The sequence below is a fragment of the Lynx canadensis genome, chromosome D3, assembly GCF_007474595.2.
Source record: "Lynx canadensis isolate LIC74 chromosome D3, mLynCan4.pri.v2, whole genome shotgun sequence".
NCBI classification, from domain to species: Eukaryota; Metazoa; Chordata; class Mammalia; order Carnivora; family Felidae; genus Lynx; species Lynx canadensis.
The window spans coordinates 10687361-10700210 of NC_044314.2; the positions used below are offsets into that span (position 1 = coordinate 10687361).

General features: G+C 40.0%; 1 pseudogene; it reads right to left on the bottom strand.

Annotated features, from left to right (window-relative positions):
- Positions 1 to 12585, bottom strand: part of LOC115527991 — a 46825-nt pseudogene extending 34240 nt beyond the window's left edge.
- Positions 12586 to 12850: the final 265 nt, after the last annotated feature.

A 12850-nucleotide genomic window follows, 5' to 3' on the forward strand; every position in this document is an offset into this window, starting at 1 on the left:
GGGAAAATGGGGAGAGGAAGAAGACAGTGGATAAGAAGATGGGGAAAAGAAGAAACTGTAGTGGAGAAAGATTGAGGGGGAAAAAAGAGTAAAACAGAAAAGAACAGGGGATGGAGAAGGAGACAACTGAAAAGTAAAAATTAGTTTCTTTAGCCATCCTGGATGTTTCATATGTCACTCTAAGTCACTTTTGCCTTAGCAGAAAAGTCACTAAATTGTCAAAAAAGAGGGAGGAAAGAGAGAAACAGAGGAAGGAAGGAAGGAAGAGAGGAAGGAAGGAAGGGAGGGAGGAGGGGAGGCAGGGAGGAAGGGGGGAGGGAAGAAGGGAGAAAGGAAGGAGAGATGGAGGAAGGAAATTCTTTTCTAGATGCCAATCAATATTAGATTTAAAATTTCAAAAGTAGTTGGCTCACCTTGCCCTAAATTGAAAGCTTTTGTGTTCCAATTCATTCTATAAGAAAGGAAAATGAAAATGGGTCGTAGGATTCAAGCAATTCTGGATCCACGCTCCACCTCGTTATTAATGGGGAAAGTTCAAGGTTGAAATGGAGCAACTAATAGATTCCCTCCACTTTCTAATCAAGTCTTATGTATTTTTGTGTGTGTGTGTGTGTGTGTGTGTGTGTGTGTGTGTGTGTGTGATGTTTGAAAACAGTGTAAGGGATAGCCAGAAGCTGATACTTTCCAAGTTTTTTACATTATTTTTTTAACTTTAAAAAGGCTTTAAACCTAAACCTTTCTAACTGCATTTTGCATCGTTCGGCTACTGCACAGTTATATTTTCATTCCTATATCCAACAGGCCTTTTCCACTTATTAGCTGACATTATATTCTGCAACAGGTGAATTGGTGGATCATTTCCTCTTTGAAATCCTTGTTTCCCAAGATTGGCTTAACACCATTCTCTCTTCTGAGCCTTTTTTTAAATTCCTTTCTACCACTTGGCCATCTATCCCAACCCCATGGCCTTTGTTGCTGTAGTTGGGGTTGTTGTTGTTGTTGTTTTATATTTGTGTGGTGTGCGTGTGTGTGTGTTTTACTCCAACCTAGGATTCTCTTGTAAGCTATTTCTTTTCTCTTTCTACATATACTATTACTTGGTTAGAGATGTATTCCATCCTATAGTGCATATAGAAGTGCAATTACTACCTCTATGCAGAGACTGTTGATTCTCTAACTACAGTCCACCTCCCTGTCCTTCATTCTGTATATCCACCGACAGTCTAAAGTTCTCGAATTTGCTTTCCCAGGCGTTTGAAATGCAAAGCTCAGCTGAGTTATTCTTCACTCCAAAACTGTTGTTGTAGTTATATCCCCGATAGGAGTGATGACAAACAGCTCACAACCAAATGTGGGAAGTCGAGAGTTACCACTTCTGACTCGTTCATCCTACCAATCCTTGGTGATGTTATTATTCCTTTGTAGCCTTAAAATAAGTGCTCTTTTGAAAGACATAGGTAACCTCTCCTAATTCCCGTGAGGACCAGAGGACATATTTCTCAAATGTAGTATGTGACTTATATCATCAAAGCCAAACGAAGGCTACTTTTCTTTTTCTTTATAGGGTTTTGCAAACAAAAACAAAGGACAGACTATGACTTAAATGAAGGATCTTTATAACAGCAGAAAGATCGGCAACTCAAGAGACCAGCAGTTGCACCCCTGGTTTCCTCAGGCTGCCATTTGTTGCTTGGATACATACACATCTTTGTTTCTGACTGTGCTCTCTATGTGGGTCTCCTGTCTAACAGCCAGCGTGCGACCAAGGAAGGGAAATGTGGTGCCAGCATTCCAGTGGTGGGGTGATATATAGAACATAGTGATTTTGACTTTCTTAACTCTAATTAATTTCTTAAATTTTTTTTTAATGTTTTTATTTATTTTTGAGACAGAGAGAGACAGAGCATGAGCAGGGGAGGGGCAGAGAGAGAGGGGGAGACACAGAATCTTAAGCAGACTCCAGGCGCCGAGCTGTCAGTACAGAGCCCGATGTGGGGCTCGAACTCACAAACCGTGAGATCATGACCTGAGACGAAGTCGGACGCTCAACCGATTGAGCCACCCAGGTGCCCCTAATTAATTTCTTTTTTTTTTTTTTCAACGTTTTTATTTTATTTTTGGGACAGAGAGAGACAGAGCATGAACGGGGGAGGGGCAGGGAGACACAGAATCGGAAACAGGCTCCAGGCTCTGAGCCATCAGCCCAGAGCCTGACGCGGGGCTCGAACTCACGGACCGCGAGATCACGACCTGGCTGAAGTCGGACGCTTAACCGACTGCGCCACCCAGGAGCCCCTAATTTCTTTTTTAAGGACAGTTGTACATTCACAGAGCCGGAAAATTGCTATTCAAAATGTCCCTAAGGCACTTTTTCTGAAAATGTAAAGAAAGTTTCACACATTCACCCTGTACCTCCTACCCCCTGAGCACCCCCCCCCCCCCCCGCCACACACACACAATTGCTAGGAAACAAAGAGTGAATAAGATAATCAATGATAGAGCTGACTCAGGTAGTAGAAATTATCTGAGATTGCACACTGTTTTCAGTATTGGCTGTTGTATGCAGAAGGTGTGGGAACTATCTGGAAGCCATATTAGCAAGGAATAAATTGTTGGTTGGTAGGGTGGAAATGCAGATCATTTTTATGACCTATTCCAAAACAAATTCTAGTCTGAGAGTCAGCTCTGTCCCCTAGTCATACAGGCTCACTCCGCAAGACAGAGCAGAAGGCAACGTGCTAGTCTATCATATGTCTTACTTCTGCAACAAATAGGTATTAAGAGCATGAAGTAGGCCTCGGGAGGTGTCCTGATGCTGCTGACAAGAACGACTTTGTTCTGGGAACAACACGTGTCCTTTTTTTGTTAGGACGAGCTTCTGTTAGGATTTGGCCTTCTGGGAAGAAGCGGCTCATAGAGCCTGCCCACCAATTCATCAGACGTTCGTCAACATCACCTACGAATAGAGTTGAGATTCTAGCCGTGGTTCCCAGCCCCGATGGCTGGCTGCACCACTGGACAGAATTAATGGAATGTTTGTCATTATCCTTCCTTGCACCATATGTGCCTTAATGACAGGGATGGTGTTTAATTAATCTTGGTGTTTCTAGAATCCATTCACAATGTCTGAAACATATTTGGCATTCAGTAAATGTTGCTAATCCAAATGACATTAATTAAGCTGCTATGAACTTATCTTCAAGCAAAATTCTGGCTTTTGTTTTAGTTATAAATCAGTGGTTATCATGCAATTAAGTAAGTGTCTTTAAAAATTAAAGGGGTTGGGGCGCCTGGGTGGCGCAGTCGGTTAAGCGTCCGACTTCAGCCAGGTCACGATCTCGCGGTCCGTGAGTTCGAGCCCCGCGTCGGGCTCTGGGCTGATGGCTCGGAGCCTGGAGCCTGTTTCCGATTCTGTGTCTCCCTCTCTCTCTGCCCCTCCCCCGTTCATGCTCTGTCTCTCTCTGTCCCAAAAATAAATAAACGTTGAAAAAAAAAATTAAAAAAAAAAAAAAAAATTAAAGGGGTTAATCCCAGCTGAAATACTTAAATATTGAGGAACGTTAAATAGTGTATTACTTTTCTGGGGCTGCCAAGACAAAATATCACAGACTGGTTGGTTTAAACAACAGAAATTTATTTTCTCATGCTTTTGGAAGCTGGAAATCCATATCAATGTGTCGGCGGGTTGTTTGCCCAGGACCACTGTCTTTGGTTTATTGATGGCCACCTTGCTGTGTGTTCCCATGATCTTTCCTCTGTTGCAAACTTCCCTGGTATCTCTCCTTTTCCTATAATGACACCGGTCCTATGGTTGAGAGCTGTACCTCATTTAACGTTAATTCCCTCTTTAAAGACCCTGTCTCCAAACACGGTGGCTTTGAGGGTTAGGATTTCAGCTTATGGACTTGGGAAAAGCACAGTTTTGTCCATTACACACAGAATAGTGTATCTCTCTTCGTTTGTTTCAGGTACATTTTTTATTACTTTATTCCTGTTCAGATCATGCAAACATATTTAAGTCACAAGGAATATGTGGTGTCCAACAATGAATGTGATTTCCCGATGTCTCTATTCAGTAGAGGAGCTAGAAGTGAAAGGGTGTGACATTTTAAATCCAATGTGTACTTTTGTTAAAGATATTTTATATCACTTTTCATAACATACTGTCTTGCCAAAAAAAGTAAATAGCTTTATTTGCCCTGAGTTCCACATATAAAAAAGGGTTGCTTACGTATCTTCAAATGTGACTCATGCTATTATTTTGTGATGTCAATGATACGTGACATGGTAAATTGCATAACACTCAAAGCAAGTTTATCTTGACATTTATGAGTAATGACATTTACAGAGAATAAAAAAATGAAATGGTTTATTGTTTTGTTTTCTCAGATTTCAGAAACATTATTAGAGGCTTCTAAATCAATATAAAACCGGGAAACACAGACATTTAGATATTGAAGAGGCTAAATGGATTTAGTATGCTTAAACCACCAAAACATTTATTGCACCCCAGATTGTATCCAGACAAGAAACCGTGTCTTTTAAAAAACACACAAGCAATAAATGTAAAAATGGAAGACCCCATAAAAGCTTTAATTTGTGATAATTTTCAACATATGTTCAGTAGCAGTGTCTGATTTAGATGTCATCCATACACAGTCATAGCTAGTCATTGGCTTGTCAAATTTCATATTAATCTCTTAGTCCATAAGAAGAATGATTTTTTTTAAAACTAAATAAAAGTGTGCATGGGTGAGCCAATCAGTAAAAGAGAGAACTGAGTTTCTCGGTAGCTACATAGTTCTCTAGAAGTGAATTAGATCACTTTGGAAATAATTAACTCTTATGCAGAATGTATCAGATCAATAGAGCCTCAAATCTATTATAAATAGGTGAAACATACATCTATAAAAAATAAAATCTTGAATCAACGTAGCAGTTAGTAGGCATACCCTATAGAATCATTTCCACAAAAGTAAAGTAGATGTTTTTTGATACAGTGCTGGCAAATATTGCATACATTATTTTCTATCTGCAACAACCTTTTAATGTAGAATGTAATACCCTTATATTAATGATAAGACCTCAGGGTAAATATGATTCTTAAATATCAGCTGCATAGCATATGCAAAGGTGAATTGAGATTCAAACATATCAGACTGAAAAGGCAGTGCACTTTGTATTACTTTTAATATTTTTGTGATTTATGCTGAACAGATCGATTCAGCAAGAATGTGGCGTGGCACTTGGCATCCCATTGGGAGGCACCAGCTTCCTAACCAACAACCCAATGCCTGTCCCCAGTTAGAGTAGAAACCACACTCCCCAGGAGCGTGTGCAAAACACAAATAACAAAGAAATAAATGTGTTTGTCTTTCCTTGGCTAAATAATTTAGTCAAAGTGAAATTCTGCTCTCAGTTTAGCATCTGTTAAGAATAATTCAAGAGTTTATAGTCAGTACTACTTCCGTTCCTATGTTTTTTCTTCTTAAATGCATGTATCTCTTCCTTGCTCTCCTAGTCCACTTGTCGCTAAAAAATATATTTACCAGTATTGTTTTTTAGAAAAACCAATTTAACCTTGGCTTCTTCTTTCAAGTTCAAAGAACACAATCTTCCTAAAGATTTAAATCTGAGCCTTTAGATCAAAGACATTATGCTTTTACTGGCTGGAGATTATTATGAACACAGTCATTAAGTTATTAGCCTTCATAGGTAAAATTAGAGAACTATCTACTTTAGAAAAATGATTCATAACTATCCTCTTTTATTTCATATTTCACAATAAGATGAAGTTGATTTCTGCCACTGTTGAATGGTAAATGTATAATAACCTTCTTGAGAAATCGGGATCCTATTTAACAAGTGGTCCAGATTTCACATGTTTTGGATTTAAGAAACGTGCTCAAACTGGCTTTTGTGCTGTGTCATTCTCTAAGACATTTTGAGTCTCATTTTACTTAAATTACAATCTAAACAGGCAAGAAAAAATTGCATTTTATTTTTTGTTAGGAGAATTCAGTGGAATGATACGGAAGTTTTTAACGACATGAACATGGCTTATGACTTTGGAGAAGGTAGAATTACTAGGCAAGTGTTGCATAAAAGCAGAACACAATGCAGCCTTTGAGGGCACTGACTCTTGTGAACCCAACCTGAATGGCTCTATGTTCCCAAATTGCTGATTTGGAAACATAAGGGGTTTAGATCACACACAAAAAATGGCATTTTGAAACAAATTTGCCTTTATACTCTCTGGTCATAGCCTTGGGATATGAATCATTTTCCAAGCAACATTCCAAAATAAGGGAAGTGTTCATCACAAGTTGGAAAACAAAATCTACAATGAGGAGAATGATAGGAAGATGTGATGAAAACATCATTCCATTGCTCGCAGCGTGTTTTACGGTTACTCTGTTCTATCAGTATAAGAGATAAACCTATACATTGGAAAAAAATGCCCCCCCAAATGTTAATTAACTCTATGCTACTTTAAGGAGAGTGACGTAGCAAAATGATGACTGAGCAATAACACAGCAAAGGCAAAAAGAATCAAACTCCCAAGTGGAGTAGTGTGGGGGTGGGAGAGTTTCCTCATGCATTCTCTAAGCTGTGCTTTTCTCACCTTTTGGATATAGTCTCTACTCTTTTTCCATCCTTATTAGTTTTCCTGGCTGTTCTCCTCTAGGTCAGGACCAAACATCTGATATCAAACATGGTTTCGGAAAACAAGGCTCCATGAAAACACAACGAAGTGGAATACCGGAAATCACATGGAGAATAAAATGAGAAACTAGAAAAATGTTTGGTAAGTTATCTGATTTACCTGTGGACTGGTTAATAGATTAATTGAGAATATATGGGTCTTGTTTCTAACTCTTTTCCCAACTAACTACAGGGATAACTCCTTAACCTCCATCTACCTCAATTTTTCCATCTGTAAATAGAGAGAGTGAAACTTATGGTCCCTGAGTTTCTATCTAGGGAAATATTTTATAAAGTTTTCACATAACTCTGTGAATTGTCATAAAGTGTGATCTATATTGTGGAAAACTACAATTCAAACAAAAACAGTAAATGATGTCTAGAATGATAAACTATGAGATAAACAGAAATTTCTCTCTCTTTATGTAAATGCTGCTAAGAGGAAAACAAAGGTGCAATCTAAATTATACTCTCAGGACAGTGCATTTTAATGAGAGATTATTTGAGACCCTACAGAGGCCTGGGAGATGGGCCAGGACTAAACAAGAGATAAGAAGGAATCATCCTAGCAAAAGTGATCTTGATACCATATATTTCTCTAAATCAAATATTTGGCTCAAAAATCATACAGAATGGTGGATGGATTGGGATAATAATCTCATAAATAATTGTATCATAGGACTAGATATATAAAAATGAATACATTTTCTGAAAGTGAAGACAGAGTTTTATTTTTCACACGCGTTAGCTACACCTTGATTTCGCGACTGTGACAAATATTTAGGGCACGTCTAGTCCGGACGTATTTCGAACATTATATATATCATAAAAATGTTCTATTTTGAAAGACCGGTACATTTATACAGATGTCAACACCAACTACATGTTCATTAGTTGTTGCCCATGAAACACCATTCAAATACTTCAAGAAAATAGGTGTGAAAAACACTTGAAATAGGAAAATAAACTTGAATGTAATAAAAATACAGAAGGTGTTTCATCATGAGCTCAGTTAGGTGGATCTGAAAATTCTCAAGGTAAGAATCATTGTCACACACCATCCCTCCCCTTCGCTTAGCCCCTCATTGCCAAAATGTGCTTCTTCCTTTCTCTATCCAATCCCTGCACCGAAGTAGGGAGCAGAAAGCATCACTGTCCTTAGGATGCCTTTGTAGATGTGGACTCCCAGCAGCTTTCATTAAATTACCCTTCAAGAGAGGCTTGATCTTACCCTAGGGAATGCTTGGGCCCCTTTTGCTACTAAGATTCTTTTTTTTTTTTTTTTTGGCTTTTATTTTTATTTATTTATTTTTAATATAATGTATTGTCAAATTAGCTTACATAAAACACCCAGTGCTCATCCCAACAAGTGACCTCTTCAATACCCATCACCCACTTTCCCCTCTCCCCCACCCCATCACCCCCAGTTTGTTCACTGTATTTATGAGTTTCTTGTGGTTGTTTCTAACTATTTTCCCCCGTACCCTTCCCCCATGGACTTCTGTTAAATTTCTCAAGATCCACATATGAGTGAAAACATACGATATCTGTCCTTCACTGCCTGATTTATTTAACATGATACCTCCCGGTTCCATCCATGTTGCTGCAAAATGGCATGATTTCATTCTTTCTCATTGCCAAGTAGTACTCCATTGTATATATAAACCACATCTTCTTTATCCCTTCATCAGTTGATGGACATTTAGGCTCTTTCCATAATTTGGCTATTGTTGAAAGCGCTGCTATAAACGCTGGGGTACATGTGCATTCTTCTCAAAGCTAGTACAAATAGTCCTAAATTTTGTGGGGAATCACAAAAGACCCTGAATAGCCAAAATAATATTGAAGAAGAAAACCAAAGTGGGAGGCATCACAATCCCAGACTTTAGCCTCTACCGCAAAGCTGTAATCATCAAGACAGTATGGTATTGGCACAAAAACAGACACATAGACCAATGGACTAGAATAGAGAATCCAGAATTGGACCCACACATGTATGGCCAACTAATCTTTGACAAAGCGGGAGGGAGTATCCAATGGAAACAAAGACAGTCTCTTTAGCAAATGGTGCTGGGAGAACTGGACAGCAACATGCAGGAGAATGAAACTAGACCACGTTCTTACAGCATACACAAAAATAAACTCAAAATGGTTGAAAGACCTAAATGTGAGACAGAAAACCATCAAAACCCTAGAGGACAAAGCTACTAAGATTCTTTAATTCTGACTATGCTTTAGTGTTATTTTGGGGTCACCCCAATTTGGGCAAAAAAAAAGTCAGATAAATCGTGATCTCTTGGGTACCACGCGATATCTGAGAAATCTGTGAAACATGCTACACATTTTTTAACGTTAGATTTAATTTTTCTTTTCTCCACCACCATTATATTCCTGCATCTCCTCATTGTCTTTTTCTTCTTACGGTTACATATACCACATATTCTCATTTACCTCTAACATAGTAATATATGCAAACACGCCATAACTTTTTATTGCATTTCTCATGTGTATAAACTTTCCCAATCTACTTGTAAGCTCTGAAGCCTTCATCCTCACAAGCCTATAGTGAAACACCCCTGTACGATTCACTGAAACAGTAATAGCCAAGATTTATTGAGTCTCACCCTGTGTGAGGGTGTGTGCTAAGTGATACTGTCTCCACTTATGAGGTAGAGGAAAGCTTTGCGGAGCTAAGTGGCTGATAAAGACAAAGCAAAGATCAGAACACCACCTGTTATGGGGCGCCTGGGTGTCTCAGTCGGTTAGGCATTCGACTTTGGCTCAGGTCATGATCTTGTGGTCTGTGGGTTCAAGTTTCATGTCGGGCTCTGTGCTAACAGCTCAGAGCCTGGAGCCTGCTACGGATTCTGTGTCTCCTTCTCTCTCTGCCCCTCCCCTGCTCATGCTCTGTGTCTCTCAATAATAAATATTAAAAAAAAAGAACACCACCTGTTAGACTGCAGGCCGGGACTTTCCACTGATTTGCAGGTATAAATCTATCACTTTATATCATTCTGCATATATTTATATCAACTGAAAGGACCAGAAATACAGACCCCACACTTAACTTTGTAGTGTTTTGTCCTGCTTTCCTCAATCACTGTGAATGTGTGCTTCGGGATTTATGGTTTGTTCTATGTGCTGTGGATGTGAATTTGATCAAAAAGCATACAACCTAACCTGTTAGCTATGTGAGTGGTTATCACCAGGGCACTGAGTATGTGAGTACTCTGTTTGCCTGCCCTATCTAAGCCTTGGTCAAACTGTGACCAAGACTTGGCTCCATTCAGGCACGGAAGCTCCTTACTTGTCTTATCAGACCCCTCCATTGCCACCTTGTGCTGGGAAATGATCGATTGGAAGAAGACCTTCACTCCCACGGACTCCCAGGCAGTATTTCCAACCACCCATTCTGAACTATTGCCTCACTCACAAAGGCATCTGTGATCTTTCATGCCACCGTCCTCAAATAAATACATAAATAAAGCGCTAGGCTATAATAAATTAAACTAAACTAACATAGCCTGTCTTTGTCAGGCACCTTTGGTTTGGTAAACTGTCTGGGAGTGTCGACCCAACCCTGATGTACCCACCTTGAGCGAATGGCTCAGGTTCTGCCACAGGAAGCCCAGGAATCTGAGGGGTGATGATCGTCAGGAGCCTTCAAACACACCAGTTATGTTAACCCACTCTGATGAGGGCCCCAGCTTCCCCCAGTTATCTTCTGAATGGTTTTGTCATAGCAATGTTTGATTTTCTTATTTTGCTTTGAAAAACACACCTTTATTAAAACAATTTGTGTAGCAAAATATTACAGGAGGGTCACCCCTAAAGCGACCTTGGTTAGCGACCGTGACCTCCTATTGGTTAGATGTAGTAGATTCTCTCCTTTGTGTTCCTCCCACAGGACCTGTCCCTCCCTGCATGTATACCCATTGTGCGATTTACCAAAACATACTGAGATCTTATCTGCCCTGAATTTCTTTCCTTTGGAAAGGGCTTTGTGAGAGCAAGGACTAAATTCATTCATCCTTGCATTATTAACACCAAGCCCAGTGCCTGTCACATGGTGGGTACCCTAAAAAGCTTGAATGAACTATACTTGAATTTAGAAGGAATCACTGTGTCTTAGTGGTTCAGAGACTCCTCTCAGTTTTAAATGTTTGCTGTGAATTTTAAACTACATTTCAGAAATCTGTGACAACTCTGCTCTTCAGTGTTAAAAATTCTACCGTAAATCTCCCAAGTTCTACAATAAACAACTGTTCAAAAGGGCAGATCTTTAACCCTAGTGAATGAGCTGTCCCTTAAGCTTTGCTTACAAACCTGCCTACCTTTGGGGCACCCGGGTGGCTCCATTGGTTAAGTGTCCAACTCTTGATTTGGACTCAGGTCATGATCTCAGATTTGTGAAATCCAGCCCTGCATCAGGCTCCATGCTGACAGTTCAGAGTGTAGTTTAGATTCTCTCTCTCCCTCTCTCTCTCTGCCCTTCCCCTGTTCTTGCTCCATCTCTCTCTCTCTCTCTCTCTCTCTCTCTCTCTCTCTCTCTCTGTCTCTGTCAAAACAAAACACAACAAAACACACACGCACACACACACACACCTGCCTACCTTTGGCACATTCCCTGTGTTTCCATTCTGAAACAGTATGTTCAGTAAGTTCCTTTTACTGATTCCCAGCAGTTAACAATTATACCGCATAGTTTTATTTTTCCTTCTGTCTTTGGTCCAGCTTGTAGACATCAGGACAGTACATGCTGAAATTGACTGTCAGTGATATGTCAGGGATAGCTTCATTCCAAGAAATAGGAACAAATATACTAGTCTCTACCTTCTGAAATTGTATTTTTCTCACTTTTTTTTAAGTTTATGTATTTATTTTGAGAGAGAGAGAGAACTCTGAAGGGGCAGAAAGAGAGGGGGAGAGAGAGAGAGAGAGAGAGAGAGAGAGCGCGCGCGCCCCAAGCAGGCTCTGCACCATCAGCATAGAGCCCAATGAGGGGCTGGAACTTGCCAACCATGAGATCCTGACCTGAGCTGAAATCAAGAGTTGATCCCTTAACCAACTGGCCAACCCAGGTGATCCCTCACCTTCTTTTTAATGTAATTGCCAATTTCTTTCATTCTGTAGAAAAATATGGGCAACTATAGTGAGTTTGTTTTCTATTAGACATTGCTTACTTCATACGAGAAGGGGGGATTTTAAGTTACAATATTGCCATATATTTAAAGAAGGTATTTGGATAAAATGACATTGGAAAAAAAAAATGCCTCCCTTATAAAGAGTTTGACCATCTATTGACAATGTGACCTGAGACTGAGAAGAAAATTTAAAAAAAAAATTAAGGGGAGAAATAAAAGTTACCTCTTTGAAAAAAATTATTTTTTTTTTGAGAGAGAGAAAGAGTGATACAGAGTATGAGCAGGGAGAGAGAGAGTGGGAGACACAGAATCTAAAGCAGGCTCTAGGCTCTGAGCTGTTAGCACAGAGCCTGATGCAACGTTCGAATTCATGAACCACGAGATCATGACCTGAGCCTAATTTGGATGCTTAACCGACTGAGCCACCCAGGTGCCCCAAGAATGTCACCATGTCTAAATAACAAATAATCCTTGGCATCTAGAACTAACTTGGTGCTTCCATATTCTGGGAGGACTTTATCTCAACTTTCATGTAAACTCTTTCATGCTAACACGTTGAATTTCTCCACCCCTTCCTTCAGAGCCCGATCCAACAGCCACCACTGTCGCCTGTAATAGTTTTCCTTGAGAATTTTCTGGAAGCATAATGCTTCCTTTGGTTACAGTTTCAGCTGCACTCCTTTCAACTAAAACTATCAAACAGGAGAAGAAATTTTCTAAACACCTGTCCCGCCATGACTCTGGCCACTGCAGTTCATACTCTGCTCTGAAGCTGCTACCACCGCAAGGGGACCCATGATCCAACCTATCCGGTAGGTGGCTCAGTCGTTTAAGTATCCAACTTTGGCTCAGGTCATGATCTCACGGTTCATGAGTTCGAGCCCCACAGAACAGAGTCCTGCTCTCTTCGAGCCCCACAGTCCACACAGCCCGCTTCGAATCCTCTGTCCTCCTCTCTGCCTCTCCCCAGCTCGCACTCTCTCTATCTCTCAAACATTTAA